General features: G+C 32.5%; 1 protein-coding gene across 2 annotated transcripts in view; it reads right to left on the bottom strand.

Annotated features, from left to right (window-relative positions):
- Positions 1-19,754, bottom strand: part of Mgat4c (MGAT4 family member C) — a 794,840-nt gene that overhangs the window by 304,387 nt on the left and 470,699 nt on the right. The gene's annotated exons all lie outside the window — the stretch shown is intronic.

Genomic DNA, 19,754 nt, shown 5'->3' with positions numbered 1-19,754 from the left:
ATTTAAGAAGATAATGCTATGTAGTTCAACTGTATCTTTGACTCTTATGGAAGCTGTTTTACTTAGCTCACCAACAGCTCCTCAAATCACCACAGGTATTGCTGTTCTCCTTGGGCCTCCTTTCCCACCTTGCCCCTGGCTTGTCTCTAATTCAAGTCGTCTGTCTTTATCTGTACCTTCCTTTTTTTCCTGTATTTCTTCAGTAAAAGGGAGAAAAGTATTAGTCACACTCACTAAAGCTGCTTTTTCTTCTAAATTCTTGTTTTTTTGTTAGTTTTTCTATTCTGGGACTTTGCTTCTGAATTTATTAACTTCCTGTCTAGCACCACATGCCTTTGCAATTGCACTCACTCTTCTCTGCATGCAAGTACACACAGGGCCTGACTATTCTGAAAAATGAAACCAAAGCAGCAAAAAGTGGTTCACGTTACTCTACTGCCTTTTCTCCCAATTTGGTTTTCTCTTTTCTGCAGCTATACAAAACTGTTAGAGTGATGATTAACATTCATGGCCACCATATGAGTTCTAGCCATTTTTTCCTTAACTGTATAAATGAGACTTCCAAATGCCTCTCCTAATGAATCTGCCCTCTCCAAGCTGCTCATATTTCCTAATTACAAAATTTCATGGTCTTTTCTAGGTTCTCATTTCTCAAGACCTCTTGCTACACTCGCCAGTTTGCACCTTTATCCTCTTATTGAAACCTGCTTCTTCCTTGTAGTCTATCATTGTGTCTTACATTGATTCATCACATTGCTCACATTTTTTCCCTATGTCTTCTTCTCCTAAAACCTCCTTCCTTCATTTCATTCTCATCTTATAAAACACTGTGTTTCAGCTTGTTGCAAATACACTGATTTTATGTTCTTATTCCCAAATTTACAGATTTTTTGGTTTTCAAACATACTCGAAACTGTATGTCAAGGTTCTTGTCTTCTCCTCAGAGCTCAAGGGACATGGTCCAAATGTGTAATCAAATTCTCCTTCCATAGATGACACATCCCTAGAATAGAACCCTGCTTTCATCTCACATGAATTTATACTGTCATGCTAATCCTGATTCTAATCATTGATCTAACTCTTTCATGCCTGTCTCCACCCTGTCAGGCAAGATACTAAATATCAACTTTTTCTTAAAAAGTATTTCTTGTGAGTTTAGGGGTAGTTGAGGGATAGGCCCAGTATAAAAGTGAAAGCAAAATCTGAAGTTCACATAACAGCATAAAAGAAAAACCCAAGAACATGAGCAATAATAACAACAAAACAAAGATCTAAATATGATCCAGTACAAAAGTAGCTTCAGATTACTATGATGATCTCAGTACAGCATTCTTCATAAGGCAGTGCAAAATGGCTAGTGAAGTTGTATTATCTCTGGATTTTAGGCAACTACATGTTAAAAGAAAAAAAAATTAATATTTTTTTTATTTACCACTTGTCTCAGACTTCAGATTCTTTCACCTCTTGTGCCAACTGAATAGATCACTCCAGTTCCTATTTTGCAAGTCAATAATACTTACTCATAAGAACACCCCCATTTTATTGACTCCAAGTTTGAAAATCTACCTGCATTTGTGCCCACTCTTTTTGCTTCCTACTGTGTTTCAATGGAAGATTTAACTCTATTTCCTCATGACTGAGGTAAGGTTTCTATTTGGACTCAATCTTCCACTCTCCTAATTATAGTTTTATAAACTCAAATCTATACTGTATTTGAGACAAAGCAAGACAAAATAGGTAAAATAAATGCATGAGTACTCACCTCAGATGCCACATGCTCATATTCTAATTTCCCTTCTAAAACAATTTTTTACAAGAATATGTTCTCATTTTGCTGTTTTCTCATTTCCCACTGGTTTCTCAATGATTTCAACTTGGGTTTTTGTTTTCCTGTTCAGAGGTTTTCCGCCATATTTAGGGTTCCTCTGTTTTACCCCTTCATAGGCTTTCCTACCTTGCCAAAAGACAATGTTATTCATGGTTTGATTATAAACCTCCTCTTTTCCTCACTCAGCATTCCCTGGTCAATCTTATCTTCTCCTGAATTCATTCATTCACATATGACTGTAACTACTAGTCATGGAAAGTAACTAAACTATAGTTAATATAGGAAGTAAATGTGAAGAGAGGAAGGCAGAAATAATCTTCTGTAAAGAAGGAAGAGTTGGAGAAAAACTCTAAGACTGATAAAAGCTTGGTGCATATTATAATGGGAAGAATCTTTGTGTGCAGTTCGTAGAAATGGGAATTCAGAACCATGTGAAGAGATGTCAAAAATCAAGTCAGCTGTCAGATCCTGGAGAAGAGTTCTGGGTAGGAAACAGCAGGTGTTTTACTTCCAAAATATTTCTAGGCTATGCCACACTTATTTCCTCTACGTATTTAGTTCATATTGCATTTGGATAATATTCTGATAAACTTAACCAGCCTGTAATTGAAACCATCATCTTAATCTCAGAATACATTGCTCTAAGATGGGAAGAAAGAACACAAAATGTGCTGGCTAAACCACAAACCTATTAGCATTTTTTATGTACCCCTACATCCTCATCCACCCCATGTGAAATAAACCATAAACATTACCAGTCATATCTTTGTCTACAGATTTCCTTCCTTATTCCCATTAAAACAACCATGGAGAAAAGATATTAAGAGACAATGAACAGAACTTTCAAGAAATATGGGATAACATGAAAAGACTAAAGATTCATTAGGATAGATGAAGATTCAGAAATACAAGCCAAAGAAATGCACAGCCTTTTTAATGAAATAATTTATTGAAATAAATAAGTAGAAATAATGAAATAAATAATTAGAAAATTTCCCAAATCTTAATATTGAAATGGAAATAAAATACATGAAATACATGAGACTTATAGGACTCCAAATAAAAAAAAAATTACAACAGACCTACACCAAGAAATATTATCATAAAAATGCACAAAATGCAGAATAAAGATAAAATTGATAAAATTTTAAAGGCTGTTAGAGAAAAATTACCAGACACATTTAAAAGGAAACAAATCCAGATCTGAGCTGCTATTTCAACCTAGACCCTAAAAACTAGGAGGCCTTAGAATAATAAGTATCAAGCAATGAAAGAAAATGGATGCCAACCATGAATACCATACCTGGAGAAATTAAGCTTTAGATTTGATGATGAAATAAAAATCTTCCACAATAAACAAAAGGTAACAGAACTCATAACAAGAAAGCGTGCACTATAAAACATACTTAATAAATATTTCTTGAAGAAGAAATGGAAAACAAAATTTAAAACCAACAAATGTGGGAAGTACACTGAAGAATAGGCAATCAAAGAAGAAACTAATTCAAATTAAAAACCAGAAAGAAATCCAAATGAAAGGGAATATAGAATTCTCAATAATAACATGGAATGTAAATGGCCTAAACTCATCAATGAAAAGACATAAACTGGAGGACTGGATTGAAAAGCAAGACCCAACAATATTTTTCAATCATTATAAAATTTATTAATTAGTCTGGTTAACTTCCAACCACATGTTCCAGGAGAAAGAGATTTCTCTGAAGAAGGGTTTGAAGAGTTCTCAGAAGTGGGGCAAGACTTCGGACCAGTAGGGTTCTTGGCATATGTGAAAGAAAAGAATTTCAGCATGAACCAGTCAAAGGCATAGCAGAGGTTTATTTAGGAAAGTAGATACGCATTCAAGAGAGAAGGTGTGTGTGTGTGTGTGTGTGTGTGTGTGTGTATTGGGGGCAATCTCAAAAGAGAGAAATCTTTGGGGAAAAAGCAAGGATTATGCACTCAAGGGAGAATGCAGGTCATTTCCAGGGGAGAGACAACAACCTGCTGGTGTGGAGTGTTAATATTTATAGGGGGCCAGAGCTAGGGGCAGACAGAGGTGGAGGCAGGGTGGAGCTCAACAACTTACTGATAGTTTTTCCTTTGCTTGCACATTTCCTTCATTTTACATGGGCATATTTCTCAAGCTCATGTGATCCTATAACCCTCTTGCAATAAAAGCCTTTAACAACTTGATATCTTATTCAGACCTTTATCTCTATATAGTTCAGTTCCTGGAAAAAAATTGCAAATAATTTATTCAAATAGAATAGAGTTGATCTTTAAGTAATATGAGCTTGAACTCAACAGGTCCCTTAAATATAAATTTTCTCTGGAGACCTGCAATATTTGGAAACTTGCAGATGAATTGAATAGCCTAGAAATATCAGGAAATATTAAGAACAAATTAGGCACATGTATGCCTCCTTGCCTGTTTCAATGGAAGATTTAACTCTATTGTTAAACTGTTTAAATCTATTGTGTGCCACTATTTAACTCTTTGCACTAATTCTTTCCACCATAAAATGCACCAGACATATAGATAATAGTCTATTATTTACTATCATAAAATATATACAAATATAAAAAGTTAAAATTTATCAAAACTTACATAAATCCAGTTAATACATAGTGTCATACTGAAAAGAAATGTAAACAAATATAACTGCAATATTATATCATAACTGTTTAAATTAACTGGAGTACATGCTCTACCACTGTAGTAATTATGTAGTCATACCCTGTTGCTACTATATGATTTTAAGTGTTCTGTGAGTATTCATTTGAAGCTCAGTGATGCTGATTATTTCCTAGTAAACAGTTGTTCTTTATATATATTTCTTATCATAATAATAAGTGATCTCTCACAGTTCTCACACATATTCACCATATATAATACATACAGTACACAAAATATAAGCTAGTAAATGGCATGTGTTATTGGTAAAGTTTCGGATCAACAACAGGATATTAGTATAAGTCCTGGAGGATCAAAAGAAATATCTGGGTTTTCAATTGTGCAGGGAGTTTATGTTTCTAAACTCCATGCTGTGAAACTCCAAGTCATTCAATATTCAACTGTACATACATAATATATATAATTATAGACATACATATGTATTTTGCTAAACATGGGCCTTTTATTGTAATAATTTTATTATGTTATATCTTAATTTCTAAAATTACACGATATTTTTGATAACTTGGACTTTGCACTATTTCATAAGTGTAACAGGCAAGGATTAAATTAAAGAATCCAGATAAAGACAAACTGAAATTATACATATTTAATTTTCCATGGAAAAGAAAATATTTCCCAAGTGAAGAAAGAAAATGTTAAATCTACAGTGGAAAAGCATGGCAGAAGATATAATTCCAAGGAAATAAATAGAAAAGACATCCACAAGGCTTCAAAGTAATACTCTATTTTCATTATTGACAAAGTGACTTTAGCTTTTAAATCCTATATAACAGCTCCAAGTTATCAATATGTGAAAAATGACAACTGAGATTAGCTTGTGAATATTTAAGAATTGTACTTAGCTGGGCACAGTGGCACATAACTGTAATCCCAGTGGCTGAGGAGGCTGAGACAAGAGGTTCATGAGTTCAAATCCAGCTTCAGTAAAACGGAGGCACTAAGCAACTCAGTGAGACCCTGTCTCTAAACAAAATACAAGATGGGGCTGGGGATGTGGCTCAGTGGTCAAGCGCCCCTGAGTTCAATCCCTGGTACTCCCCCACCCCACCCCCCAAAAAAAAGGTAAAAGAAAAGAATTGTACTGATTCGGTCCTAGAGAATTTATTCTGGCAATAAACAAATAAAAGGAGAGGGGAAACAAGGGTCATATATCTGAATGTTAAATGTGCAGTAATATTATGATTCTGTATTTGATAGGATATATAGTATATGTTTATATCTGAATATAAATGGTTATTATGAGAAAAATTTAAAAATGAACTTTATTTATAATTTGCTCCATCTGCATGCTGATGTTTCATTTGAATTACTTTTCAGTCTTTGCATATTTATAAAGAAGAAATTCTGAAAACAAGTTCATTGCAAAAAGGTTAAGATCTGGATGTAGACTATCTAAATCCTTGACTCACGGGTAATGCCATATGTATTAGAGACTGAAGGAATTCCCACTGAGATTTCCTATGATACCAAGAGGAGGAACTATTGTTAGAAAACAGAAGAGATCCTGATAAAATTTAAATATTTGTCATGTCATTGAATATGTTCTCCAACATATTTGTTAGAAAAATAATATGAATAAAAATATAAAAGTACAGGCAGATTCAAATGATAAGTGAATAAATATAGGTAGCTAGATATGTATATGCATGAGTACATTCATACAACTAACATAATATAGGGCAATATATTTGTGATCATGGTTTTAAGAAAAACAATAGAGGTTTTACAAAAAGAAGAGTAAAATTTAAAGATGTAAGTAGATAGCTTTAACTATATAAAAGTAATGATTTCTACTCAATGAGGGACAAACCTGTGCAAAAAATATTTGCAACAAATCTGGCAAAAGGCTCATCTCTATATTAACAGACTGTAGACTAATATTAGACTTTTTCTAGTAAATGAAGCAGAAAAAGAAAAGAAACCTAACACAAATTGACTTAGACTATAAATAACAAATTCACAGATGGAAGCCCATATCCTTGTAATCAAAAAAATTAGGAAGTTCAATAAAAATGAAATATTTATAAATTATATTATAAAAATATGAAGAAATGGAAATTTTTATGCCTTGCTAATAGGGTACAGTATCCTGGTGAGATTTGGTTTCAATGTACAATCTCTAAAATCACTATTATAGATAACTTTCATTAAGGGACAAACAAAAACAGAAATACAAATAATTGATAAAGTATTGAAATTAGTCCTGAAGAACAAAAATATAATATACAACATTTTAATGAAGCAAATGTAAATATTATAATATTCCAAGTTTACAAATGTCTGATGAAATACTAACTTGCATAAACATTACATGCAGTTGCTTTAAACATTACATGCAGTTGCTGTAACCTTCTAAAAATCAATTTAATATTCTTCATCAGGGGCTTTAAAAACTTTAGAATTGGGGCTGGGATTGTGGCTCAGCGATAGAGCGCTCGCCTAGCATGGGCAGGACCTGGGTTTCCTAGGAATCCTTTTTCCAGAATTCTATGACAAAGGAATAATCAAAGCATGTAAAATATATTTAAATGCATTATTTCATAGAGTGAGCATTGGAACAAACCTAAAGTTTCAACAATACAGCAAAGATTAAATAATTAATAACAGTCTATCAGATGTAGTTGTAAAAAATTGGGGGGAATTTTAAAAGAATTTTTCAAAAGCCTTATATTAAATGGGAAAAGACATAATAAGAAACCCTGTTATGTCGAAAGGAAAAAAATAATATATTAATAGTAGTGATGTATATACTCTGATAATAAATGGAACAAAAATGAGGATAATACCTCTAAATGTTCAACACTTAGTCTAGCACTTGGAATATACTAGCCACTCAGTAAATAATTAAGAGAACACATTTGTATTTGTATTTATTTATTTGCTTTTCTTATATTTTTCTATAATATAGAAATTCTCACCAATGAGCATATTTTTTATAATATTACTTTAAATACTGTATCTATATTCATCACAATTTCCTGTAAAATTTAGGAATAAACATATTTTTTGCTTTACACTGCTTGGGTTATTGTTCAAGAATCATATAATTTATAGATAACTCTGATTTTCACCAACGCTTTACCTTATCAAGTCTATCCCACATGTTGATAAATACTATTGTTATAATTCAGAAATGGAGAGGGCTATATTTGTGTCTTAGGTTGGGTCACTTGGGGCAAAATAATTTTAGTATATTATTAACTTCGCTTTCATTTTTTGGTTTTGTTGCTAATATTTAACCCTTCTCTCATATTAAATTAAATTTTTAGATTACAAAATATCTTCACATTCATAAACTTAATATTCATAACTCAAATAATGAAATTATGTAATATTCAATGTAAAAGTGTCCTAATTTATAAGTAAACTGTTCTTCTAAATTAAACATATTATTCAATGATATAAAAGGTATTTGCTTTGGAACAATGAATGCCAAATTATATTTTCCCTGCTGAGCGGTGATTACACTAAGTAATACATTTTACTTTTCTGTGTGCATACTCAGGTAAAATTGTTCAAATATTTATCATTATGTTTTTATTCCCATTTACCAGAGTGATAATTACTATATCAGAAAATCAAGTTAAAGGAGAGACTGTAAATATGCGAAGAATTTGTAACAAAATCAATATTTAATAAACTTTGCATTTAAAAAATGAGTAAAGGATAAAATGTGCCCTTTGCAGTAGATTTAACTCAAACTTTTCAATTTTAGGCTTGAATTTCAATTTGCTGAGCAAACTCTCTCTATTTGGACATGTTTTCTTCTCTTCTGGCTCAGCTCCATCTCTACTGATGCCTAAAGGATTTGTGTGAGTTGGCTCACATTTACAAAGCACCCAGTGTGAAATGGCATTTTACTCCCTGTGCATTCAGTTTTTTCTATTCTTTTTCTTTTGTTGTTAGTTAGAAATTGAAAGGAACTTCACACTGAGATGCAAGTCATCCAGAATACCTGTCATGGAAAAATAACATGCTTTTCTTCTATTAAAAAGTAAATTACAGCAGAAACCTGTTGTCTGCCCTTGACCATTAAGACATGGTCATGAAATTAAAAATAAATAAATAAATAAAAAAGAAAAGAAAACATCAGAAAATTTCATCATGTCTTATTGTAAAATAATAAAATGGAATACTGCATATTTAAATCAGATAACCAGAAACTAATCCAAAAAAAAATGTCTAGCTATATAGAGAGTATTTATTCAGAAATAAAAGTGAGAAAGTAAAAGAGAGGAGAGGTTCTTTTATGACAATGATATATTTGAAGTGATTGTTTTATCCAAGAAATAACACCACTACTAAGCAACTTCAAATTCCATATACATTCAACTTGTCAACATTCTGTCACTGAAAAGTATAGCTTGCATTTTATATTCTAAAGAATATAATCTACCATGTAACCAAAGCTCTCCCCTTCCCCTATCTGTCTGAATTTTTATGAAAACTCAGTTTTACTTGCATTTCATGAAATGGATCTAAAACAAAGCTGCACTGAGTAAAGCAGCAAATCCAACAAGTGAGAGGTACTATTATCTCAATTCATAGTATGGAGATCTCAGTAAAATACTAAAACAAAGAATATTTGAGGGCCCTGTAGACAAATGCTGGAAAATTCAAACAGATGAATATACACACAGGATGCAGAAAAGTTCACTTTTCCAAGCCAGGGACAGAGGTGAGTGTTTTCTTTTTCCATGTACAACAAACACTAATTAACCAGAAAAAAAAATTCACTACTTTAAAAATATATGTATGGTTTTAATAATGTACAGTTGAATGTGGTTTTGCCAAATCAATGCAAATAATAAAATAAAACTTGGCTTTGAAAATATTGCTATTCATTCTTTGTTAACTTCTTAATTTCAGTTTAATTCTATATTAATGTAAACTAGCATGATCATTAACCACAACTGAAAGCTATCTTTTTTTTTAATCAAAATTCACCTGAAACTCAACTGAAGCATATTTTTTTTCATGAACAATCCAAAATAACACTCAATTAAATCACCTCAACACTTTGAAGCATCATAATATTCTAGGCAGCCTTTAGCTACTGAGAGAGACAAAGTCATGCTCTGTAGGATCCTAGATTAGAAAAGTTTACATCCTAAGAAGGGACATTTAAGAATGACCAAGTCAATCAAAAATCGTGGGCTTCATACTCTAATCTAGTTGCTGCATGTTGTAGGGTCAGAGAGAGGCAAACCCAAATTTAGTATGGCAAGGGAAGGAAGTAGCATTAGAGACATTAATTCTTAATTCTACCTTTTAATATGTCACACTTTATCTGGTGGCAGCACAAGGTCTTGGGCCCTCCTTAACTCATCCACAAGCAGAGGTTCACTAACTATGAAAAGTCTGAAATACAAGCCATCTCAAAGGATTGCTGAACAGAATAGATAATGTTGAGCAGGTATTTGTATCTGAGGGAGTCTTATGAGTACTTTTAGAGATAAGAATCATTTATCATAAGCTTATTTATTTTTTAGAAGCCTTGTTTCCAAGACTTGAAGTTTGCTGTCTTTCACTCCTCAGTAGGATAAATGATTTCCTTGTTTACATTGTAAATTTGCTTAGAAAACCTTTTTTTTATAAAATAGAAAGCAAATTCCAGTGCAATATACTGGGATTATTATGAGCTACAAATTAGCATCACTCTAAAATATATTGCAATTACTGACATATTTCTTGCCACAGAAATTGTTCTGCTTTTCATTCATGTAGTCTGTTACCCAATGTCTGACACTGTATTTTCATGGATGTTTCTTCCATTCCCTTTTCTTTGAAAGACAAAATATCCTCCACTTCAATGGCCTCTCTGTATGGATGCATGATATACCTCAGGATGGCTGTAGTCTCCTGCTTCGTAAAGGGTTTCCACTTTAATAAATAATGAAACAAATATTGTGCCCATTATTTCTTTACTTCTTAAAATATATTTTTCTCATTTGAATGTTTCTCAAATCAAGATGTATCCTAAATTGCTGTGTGCATTGATATAATATTTCACACAAAATGTGCAATCAATATTTATGGCATTGATTATTATTGATGGTACCTTAGAATAGACAAAACATAGCATTCCTAAGAATATTTACCAACAAATGAAAAGTCACCATCTACTCCTGTAAATTCCTAAAAACTAAGGTATTTATGATCTGAATTACTCAAATACTAATCCATTTTATTTACTTTGAAACTATAAAATAATTCTGTCTTGAAATACAACCCCACTTGTCTCATATAATATAGCATTAATATTGAGCCATCAAATTAATTATTTTCCAAATTGGTGTTTTGTTACAATGTATTATTACATATGTATTCACACTTTCTGGTAATAGAAATGATTATTTATTTAGAATTTTCAAAATACTCAAATATATCTAAGTTTTAACATCTGTAATTTAATAGTTGACTGTGTACAAATTAGGCAAACTGTAAATTAGCCTTAGGAGAATTTGATAGCCATTGGTGTATAAGGATCTTTATTTTGGACAAGGAGAGCTAACAGCTAGGGTTTATTTTATTTGTTCATTGTTGCTATTTATGTATGTTTCTAACTTGATCTATTTTCTGTCTTAAGATTAAGGAATCTGAGACAGCAAGCCAAATAGTGACTTTCAACTGTGGACTTGAGGAATGGTGTTATTAGGGAAAAAGGCAGAGACCAAGATTCCAAGAAGCAAAGACGAGTTTTATCCTGAGGGAAAAAAAAAATTCAGGGCTGAGTCCTTCCCTCACATTTTATAAAGAGGCAAGGTTTTGTTGAATTTTGAGTTTTAATCCTCTTTTATTCTTACTTTTTGATAGTAATTTTATTCATATTTTTGATAGGTTTTTCTAGGATTCTCATTCTAACTTGGATAACAGTTTAATCCCCTTCTTTAGTGGAACTGATTTCAGTTATGTGCTCTAATAAAAATAATAGCAGAACTTAGTATTTGATTTAGACTGACCTATTCATTTCAAGTGAATATTCAAAGTTGTTACCATTTGTTGATTATATCTATATTCTCCCTTCAACCCCCAAACTATGCAGTCTTCTTTTCTAAATAAGCCACAAAAATTAGAATCTAATAGAATTACTTAGACACAGATATAAGCCTTTAAATCTTTAAAGGAGACTATTACCCACACTGTGCTTATAGGAATAGTGAAATTGGAATCTTAAGACAGCATTACATTAGTATTACATGTTATTAGAAAGTCCCTCTACCTTGATTCTGCTGAAGTTTAGAACTGAGCTATCAGGGAAATCCTAGAGAATAGTAAAGGAAGATATGATAACAGACAGACAAGTACAATTACTAAATTCTGGAGTTAAAGAAAATAAATTCCTGGTTCCCAAACTTATCTAGCTGTGTAACCTTGGATAACTCTAGCCCTCAATTTCTGCACATGGTAATAGAGGCTCTCAGATTCTATCTCCTGTATGCAAGAACAGGAGGAAAACTCCTGTTGTAAAATTACAAGATTGTTCATGTTTCATAAGATAATTAGTACATTTTCTTCTATCGTTGCTAGAATAATTTTCAAAGAATTAGGTATCTTACCAGGTGCTAGTTATACTACTGTCTTATACTGCTTTAAACCAGTCTTTGTCTCTGTTTCTCTTTTTTAATTATCCTTATCATGCTTCTTTTGTCTACTAGGTAGAAGTTAGGCATTGTAAGTAAAGCTTTGAGGTGATAATAGGTAAACGTCTCAGAAAAATACAGGGTTGAGGAAGCTCTATTTCTTTATAGAATTTCAGTACTGTAAGAAGCTTCCCTATTATTATGTGTGGTGACAGGGAGGGGGCACATGTAAGGGTAATTGAGCCCAGACCCTGCTGCTAAGCTGCATCATTAGCCCTTTTTACATTTTGAGACAGAATCTTGCTAAGTTTGCTCAGGTTGTCCTTGAACTTGTGATACTCCTGTTTCACCCTCTGAGTAGCTGGGATTATATGCATGTGTGTCCACACCTGACTGGCTTTCCCACTATTCATCCCAAATTTTTGATTGAGAGAGAAAATAAGTGGCTTTTCCAGGACTATAATTATTAGTCCAATCTGGAAGTTGTGGTCTACCAGTTTTGAAAATCAGAAATTATTATTAAATTTTTATAAATGATTTTGTTTGTTTTTGGTTGAAAATAGTTTTCCCAGATGTAGAATTCTATAAGCTTACTCTTTAATCTGTTTTTTTTTTTTCAATCAGTAATATAATGTTTTGCTGATTTTGTGAAAGAGGCTGTTATTGGTTTTGGTGTTTTTATAGAAGAACTTGAAGGAAGCAATCATTTATATACTCTCTATATTATTGTTTCTAAAGCTATTAGACTAAAATTATGAAAATAAACTTTTAGCTAAGTACAAAATATACTCATTCTAACACTTATATCTTTATTGCATCATCAAGCATCTTAATATATTTAAGAAGTAATGACTAAAACTTTAATCTTTTCACTATCTCAAACATAGTCATGATGGGAAATATATCAAATATCATTCAGTCTGTGCTATGGGTTGATTGTGACGACTAAAAGTGTTGAAATCTTAAACCATGTTAGTGTGAATTTGACCATTCCTGCATTCCTGTAGCAGTTTCTGATTATCTATGGGAGACCTGTTCCAAAACTCTTAGTGGATTCTTGTAACCTCGTATATTACCCAACCCTACATATACAATGTTTTTCCCTACTTCTTTTTTATTAGAGACCTTAGTAAAATAAACATACAATATTTTTTTTAATTAGGAACTTTCACATATTCACTTAAAGGAAGCCCCTATAAGGGGCTATCTAAGCATCTCTTCAATATATCTGAATAATGAGTATCACTGATTTTACATTTGGGGGTCACGATTAAATGAGGGTTCCTTGATAACAATCACCAAGATGCTGTGACAGTCAACTGGATAACCTAGAAGGTTATGAAGTGATTATAAGTACGTAGCATATATGGTAAGGATATGTTAGACCAAGGGAGATTCATGTTGGAGAAGTGAAAGAGTGAGAGAAGCTCAGAATTTCATCATGTTCCCCACAACAATGCACAGCTTAGAACTTATGAATTGTTTCTTTCTGAAAATTTCCATGCAACATTTCTGGACCTTGGTTGACCATTGATAATGGAAGTTTCCAAAAGCAAATCAGCAGTTAAGGGGAGATTGTAAGACGTTTGAAGATTTAATCAAACTAAGATGAGGTCATTAGGGTAGCCTTAATCAATGTGACTGGTCTTATACAAGTGGAAGAGACCCACACATGACAGGAGAGTACTACATGATGATGGGGACGGAGATCAAACTGCTGTTGCTGCAAGTCACATGATGCCCGGGACTAACGCACACCGTTAGTAGCAAGGAGAAAGTCAAGAAAAGATTCTCTCCTATAGTTTTCAGAATGCGCACAGTCCTGCCCTCATCTTGATTTCAGACTTCCAGCCTGAAGTACTATGAGGCAATAAAGCTCTGTTGCTTTTAGTCACCAAGTTGGTGGTAATTTGTTATGATAGCCATAGGAAACTGATAAAACACATGCGTGCATACAAACACACAAGGTCTATATTCCAAACAAATTTGGCTTTAGTTATCTTTTATATTATTTAGTTCAATATTGTACTTTTGGTTCAGCACTTTTGCTGAAGGTTAACCTGAGAAATTGTTACATTTTGATTATCTACAGGGATCTATCTATTATTTTCAATAAAATCCCTAGTATTATATATAATGATTTAAAATTGAATCTATCTAAAAAATAATGTGCTTGCATTTATATAAAACAGTTCATGTTCAGTTTTATGAATCTTTAAAATAAATTGCTGCACAAAAAAAAAGTAGAAAGGAAAAAAAGAAACTGCTTGTCTTCCAGACGTACCCTGTGTCCTGCCCGGTAATGCAATGCATCTTTAATGCAAACCCTCCTTTACTGGATAATGAAGAAATAGGTATATATTACAAAAAAGGAATTATTAGTATTGATTAGGTAGAAAAGTCTAATTTCCAAATTGGAACTTGATAAAAGAAATAGAAGTGGGGAGGCTGAAAGATTTGGCAGTATTTTATAAACCTAAAGAGATACCTACATTTGACCCTGCGATCCCACTCCTAGGAATTTATCAGAGAGAAATGAAAACATAGGTCTACATAGATTTGTTCAAAAGTACATCGCAGATTTAAGCAAAATAAATAAAAACTGAAAACTTTCTAGGTTTTCAGCAACAGGATAATAAACCAGATGAGGTATATTTATTTGATGATAAACTTCAGGAAAAAAAAAGAAGAAATCATTGATATAAACAATAACATCAATGAGTCTCAGAAACAGGATAACTAAAGGAAGACTTCCACAAAGGGTACATGTAGTATCATTTCATTGATATACTATTCTAAGAGGCCAAATTAAGATGGTGGATATCTCTAGGATAGGGTAAAAAATCAAAATGCATGAAGGTTATTCTTGTATGATGGTAAAGTTCTATCCTATTATAGAGGGTTGGATTGTACAAGTATATACAGTTGTCAAAATGCATAAATGATGAACTAAGACTTGCATTTTATTATCTAAAATTTTATTTTTAAATAAATTATAATGACCTTAATTATTATGTACATGTTAAAGTATACAAATACTGATCTCTACAAATATTTTTTGAAATATGTAAAATAAAAACACGATTGAATTACATAAAAGATGGAGGGATAAGTGAAAAAGCAAGTATAATAAAAAGTAATAAGATATTAAGTCTAAGTAAATGCTAATGTGGGTATGGAAGCATTATAAAATCCTTTCTACTTTTTAGCATGGTTAACAATTTTCATTAAAAATGTTAGAAATTTTTTATTAAAACTCTCACATATGTCACATATGTACACCAATAGTTTTCAGAGTGTATTTTCTTAATAGCATCAGTGAAAGGTGCTATTTCTATGTGCACAATTCTTCAACCAAATTGTTTCTAGAGTCACTTATCCATAAATGTTTAACATATATACATTCATTGAACTCAGAACAGAAAACCACCATGTAAGATAGTTTTGTTACTGATAGGTTGTACTAAACATCTATATTTAAATTTTTATATTACATACTCCCTAATACAATGTTTGCACTGACAGTTGCTTCATCATGAGTAAGAGAAATCAGTAAAATATTATAGCAAATATATAGTTATTCATTAGAAGCATTAGGTTGAATTGAATACAGCGTGATATATTTCTTCATTGTTACACTGCTTAAATCCTTATTAATCTTATTTAATATATTAGTTATCATATAGAACATTTTATTTTTTTAAATTTTATTGTTTTTTATGTATGACAGCAGAATGCATTACAATTCTTATTACACATATAGAGCACAATTTTTCATATCTCTGGTTGTATACAAAGTATATTCACACCAAATTGTGTCTTTATACATGTACTTTGGATAATAATGATCATCACATTCCACCATCATTTCTGACCCCAAGACCCCTTCCTTCCCCTCTAACCCCTCTGCCCTGTCTAGAGTTCATCATAGTACATTTTAAATAAATGTTTATGGAAAATGCATTTCATTCAAAGTGATAAGAACCATCACCATCTAACTGTTAACAGGAGCTAGTCAAAAGGTCACACTCCCAGGCAAATGATGCAAGATTGTGTGCACCTTCTTTTCTTCAATAACTTTATGTTAAGTGAGGAAGCATACAGTTTTCTATGTAGAATTTAACAACTTTTTCTATTTATTTTGTCTGAGATATTTTAAAGACAATATTTTCAGCTCCTTGTTTTGTTATTATATATATATATATATATATATATATATATATATATTTTTTTTTAATGTATGACACCTAAAGAATAATTTGAAAAAATATCCATGCATACACAAACACAGAGACATGCATAATGTATATATAATAACTTTGAACACCTTTCCTACTGGAATAATATGTTTTTAAAACTGTGAAAACTTTATTTTACTATGTTCATTTAAAATAAAAGAATTTCCAAATGCCTATTTTGTGCTAGGTACATATTAGAGAGAAAAATATAAATAAAATACCAAACCTATCCTTGGTGGTTTCAAGGATTCACATTTAATTTCTCTCAAAGCATAGATTTCTGAAAGCTTTGTATTTACATGAATCTCTAAATGCTTATGAGACCAGTAATGAATTCAAACTTTCTTTCACTTAAAAGAGATCTCCGGCAGAGAAAAAAATAAAAATAAAAAGGAATTTTCTTGGGCAAAGAAAAAAATTCAAATTGAGATTTCAGCATTTATTTATGTGTTTGTTGTTTTAACAAAACCTTGATTGCTTTCTTGGTCATGTAACAATCTAACAATGATGGTAATGATTCTAATAAATAGACCATTAAAAAAAAAGAATGGCAGAATATAAGAAAACTGAATAGTAAACACAGAGAAAGTCATTTTTTTTTCCTTGCCTCAATCAAATACAAGAGCCCTCAAGGGGTAATTGCGTTTTCTTTTCTTTTATACTAATGTTTAGCATGAATCTGCTACTGTTGAGATACTGTGCTAAGTGTTTTATAGCCATTATCTCATTTGATGTTCACAACAACTTTGTGATGTTAGATTGTTACCCCTGTTTCATATATTTCTTTTTGCAGAGACAACTTTGGGGAGGAAGAGTCTTGTCTGAAGTCATCAGTGCAAATTTGAACCAAATATCTGTAACCAGAAGGAGATATTGTTTGAAAAGATTACTTAGTGCTGGTTTTTAAGTTAGTAATAAAAAGGTCAAATCTATTTATTTTTTTTATTTAAACTCATTCTGTTTTCACACTATCAGGTATATTTCTACCAAAAAATTCTTTCAGTCAGCTGCTAACAGTATCCACAAAAGTACCATATTATGCCAATCCTCTAATCTTTAAATTGCCTGATGATATAAAACCAAATTGAATAAATATTTTGACCTTTAATTCTAAGACTCTACAAGGTGGGAATCTGCTAGTGCATGCAGAAATGAACACCAATCTGGATCCACTCAAATGTACCCAGTGTCTCAATCTCTGGATACAAGATTGTGGAGGAGGGTAGAGAGCAGGTGAGACAGAGAGACAGAGACAGAAGCCCAGAGACTGAGTTTTCTACAGTATTTGAAATTCCTCTGAAACAATAAAACCTAGTGACAAATATGTTAGGAAATGATGGAACTGCCTGTCTCTTCTCTTTGATAATTTTATTACCTCAGTAAAACCCCCAGATTCCATCAGGTTTGATCCTAGAAGAGACTAAAGTAAAAAGATAATTTTATTTCTTGTGCTTTCTCTTGCATAATGTCCACTAAAAACTAAAATAAAAATAAGGAAGTATATAATCCTTAGAAAAAGGCAATAGCAGGAAAATGGAAAGAAGAAATGGGAAAGGAAGATGGAATAAAGTTACAAAAGGAGGAAGGAAAAGATTCTATGAAGAAAAAAAAAACTATAATAGCAAAAAGGCAAGAAGGTGAAAAAGAAAGATATGAAATAGAGGAACCAGGAGCCAATGGTAAAATGAGGCAAGATTGAAATGCTGAATCAGCATTTCAGACTCCATTTTTTTTGTTTGGATGCCAGACAGGTACAAATAATAACTACAGTGGGCTGGCTGTGAGGACAACTACTTTATATGGCTTTCCTCATATTTGATAGAGATCTAGACATAAATAAATAAGAATTCTCTTAAAAAAAACAGTAACACTGAAATGATTAAAGACAGTCATCCTCAGTCTCTTGAGAAGAATAGAGAATAGTGTGGCTTGTGTTCATGCTGGCTATAGAAGAGGGCAGTGGACTGGCACCATTCATCTTTGCCCAAATGCTGCAGTCAACTTAGCATCACTGCTACTGTGACCAAAAGACCTGACAAGAACCACGTAGAGTAAGAAAAGTTTATTTGGGGCTCACAGGTTCATGGGTATCAGTCTACTGCTCTGGGCCTGAAGTAAGGCAGATCATGGCAGAAGGGTGTGGTGGAGGAAAGCATCACAAGACATGACAATTAGGAAGCAGAAAGAGCAATCTCTGCTCACCGGGAATAAAATATAAACCTCAAAGTTTTGCCTGCCAACTGCCAGTGACCCAACTTCTCCAGCCACATCCTACCTGCCTCCTATTCCCATCCAGTTAATCCCATCAGGGGATTAATACATTAGTTAGGTTAAGGCTCATATTAACCAATCATTTTACCTATGGATTTTCTTGCATTATCTCACAAATGAGCTTTGGGCAGACAACACTTCATCTAAACCATAACAGCAATAATGACAGTAGTTCTGATTTTTAAAGAAAGTGAAATCCAAATGATACAAGAAATCTGAAATATTGACAACTTATTTAAAAAACAGTTTAAATGATGTGAACATTCTCATCATCCTATATTTATTTTACTTCTACAATTTGGGAGGGAATTTTGGCCTATGATACTAGATTACATGCTTACTGTTAAAAAAAAAAAGTCAGAGGCAGGGGAGAAAATGATATTCTTTTTTTTTTTTTTTTTTGGTACTGGGGATTGAACTCAGAGGCACTCAAACACTGAGCCACATCCCCAGTCCTATTTTGTATTTTATTTAGAGATAGAGTCTCATTGAATTGCTTAGCACTTTGCTTTTGCAGAGGCTGGCTTTGAATTCACGATCCTCCTGTCTCAGCCTCCCAAGCCACTGCAATTACAGGTATGTGGCACCATGTCCTGCAAGAAAATAATATTCTTGACCTTACTTCTAACTCTCATTCAGGTCTGACCGACCCTACTGTTTTCTGTGCTCTGCTCCAGGTGACTTTCCTATCCATGAAACTAGCACATAGTGCTCCAGGCATGGGCTATGAGAAGTTGCCCTGCAACTGCACCTGTTTTCTGTTTTCATTAGCATTTTGATTTTAAAAGAGTTTTAGTACTGTGCTTTACTATAAACTTGGGTTTTTTTTAATGGAAGTCATATTATGTCAAAAATTCTGGTTCATAATTGTCATGTATGATCTAGGACTTAGCAAGTAAACAGAAGCAACCAGGACAACTACACAGCCTCTTCCACCAACTGCATATGGGCTACCATACAGCTGGCTTCAAGGGCATGGGGTCACTACATTTGCAAAGGATTGTGCACTCAGTCCTGTGCTTGGATTTTATGAATACTCTGTAGTTGTTGAAATTATAAAGTTTTGTTTAAATATATATTTTTTTGAGATTTGATAGGACATAGATCATAACTGGAGTCTAAAACTTTTGCTCACA

The sequence above is a fragment of the Marmota monax genome, unplaced genomic scaffold (genome assembly GCF_021218885.2).
Source record: "Marmota monax isolate L192 unplaced genomic scaffold, Marmota_monax_Labrador192_F-V1.1 WCK01_AAM20220418_F8-fsc00036, whole genome shotgun sequence".
In the NCBI taxonomy this organism is placed as follows: domain Eukaryota; kingdom Metazoa; phylum Chordata; class Mammalia; order Rodentia; family Sciuridae; genus Marmota; species Marmota monax.
Note: the sequence above shows the minus strand (reverse complement) of the source record. Positions and strands in the feature narration are given on the sequence as shown.